The following is a 2,057-nucleotide window of genomic DNA, read 5'->3' as shown; positions in this document are numbered from 1 at the left end:
TACACAGAACTATGTCCATCCATAGTGGCGTCTGAAAGACCCCATTGAAAATATGAATTTTATTTAAAAATTGAAGTTTTTGTCATCCAGCATCAGTGTCAAACACAGTCTCATTTTGACCCGAAACTCATTAAAAAAAAAAAAAGTGTTCGACCAGTAGCGTGTAAACGGGACTTTTATTTTGGTCTGGCGGTGTGACGTCATAGAGCAGCGCCGCACTCCTGGGTCTGTTGTGGTTCATCTGAAGAAAGGTTTGTGTTTTTACGCATTTAAAGTGTTTAAATCAATGCAAACTGTTCAGTCAATGTAATCATTTTTACAAGCTATGTGAAATTATTTAATTATTCTTGAATGTAACGTTGTAATGCTTTATTTAATATGAATGAACTGTTTTTGTGAGTAAATATCATCCACACTTGTGTAACAGAAAAAGTGCGTCTCATTTCGCTCTCTATAACGTGAATCAGTACATCGTAAACACGAATTCAGGTACTGGAAAGAAGTGATGAGAGAAACTGAGCTTTTTTGAAACTCCGAGTCAATTGAACCAAATCATTCGTAAAATGATTCAGTGATTTGAATCGCTCGAATCACCGCACGCTGACGACACCTGCTGGTCAAACAGTGTAATAAAACAACGCAACGAGAACACAAACACGATTAAAGCTAGGGTAGGTAGTGTTTTTCATAAACACTTTTTGTTATGTTGGTTGAAACTCTTTTTACATCCTGACAGCAATTAATAATAGAAGTGGTCCAAATATGAAAAAATGTACATAAATCTTTGTAAGTCTCAGGGCCAAAAAATGTTTGTCCAATCATTGTATCCGGTCCAAATGAGCGTGGAATGATGCACAAATAGTTTAATGCCAAATATAAATCATAAAAACTTTCTGTATTGTTTTAATCAGATCATTTAAGCCCATTAACTATCCCTTTGACTCCCTGGCCAGTGCGCTGACTACTAGGGAACTGATTGAGACGCACCCTGAGATTTATTTTTGTTTCTGTTAATTGTTTTCATCTTAAACATGACAGAGTGTCCAAACACAGAGGAAAACTCTTGGGAAAACAACTGAGATCCATGTGACACACTATCATAAAGATGGCGTTGATTAAAGAGGAGAGTGAAGATGTGAAGATTGAAGAAACATTCAGAGTGAAACATGAAGAAACTGAGAAACAAACAGGTTGGTTTCATTCTCACAGCTGAACTCAGTCATTTCATCATTATTCAAATATCCACCTCTACTGAAATGAATGATATTTTTGAAGAATATCATATGAGTGTCCTAATTAAAGCAGTTTTATTTGACATGGAGCAGGTCACCTCGTGTGGACAGACGTGACCAAACAAATACTAATGCTGCCTTCAAGTGTATCTGAGACGCTCCTACTTCCATGTTGGACATTTATTATTACGACATGTCACACCTTAGAAAATTACAATACAGGTTTATAAATCCAGGTTTTTCGCTGCTTCAGCCTTCTGAGCCACTTTTTACTGTGCCGATTACCTTCAAGGTACTGTCGCTTCCATGTTCGGCTTGAGTATTATCAGTATATGATCATCTCATTCAAACCATTACAGATGAAACAACGGGCCCTGTAGTCTCAACCACAGGTGCAACAGGAGATTCATCCCAATCTTAATACCTTTTTACAGTTTGTTGAGATTGTTAACACACCAATCACCATTTTCTCATGATTATAAACACAATCTTAGAACTACACACCAACAAACCTCAAACTTTCATGCCAGAATCAAAACATATTCTCCACAGAATCAAACCTTGGCCTCAGATGACACAAAAAAGTGTCTCTACAGATTTGTTGATACACAGCTGCTACAAATGAATTAAATATTATATACAGATCATTTATCTTTGATGTTATTTAATGATATTATAGATCACACTTTGTAGATTACTCTTTAATAAAAACAACTGTATTAGGCACTTGATGCTAGTGTGTAAGAATATATGCATAAAATGTACGTTTTGCACTGGGAAACACGTCTCAAAAGTATTAGGGTATCTAATATCAGTAAAACAAAA

Source organism: Ctenopharyngodon idella, chromosome 21, assembly GCF_019924925.1.
Source record: "Ctenopharyngodon idella isolate HZGC_01 chromosome 21, HZGC01, whole genome shotgun sequence".
Taxonomy (NCBI): domain Eukaryota; kingdom Metazoa; phylum Chordata; class Actinopteri; order Cypriniformes; family Xenocyprididae; genus Ctenopharyngodon; species Ctenopharyngodon idella.
This window is presented reverse-complemented; position numbering follows the sequence as displayed.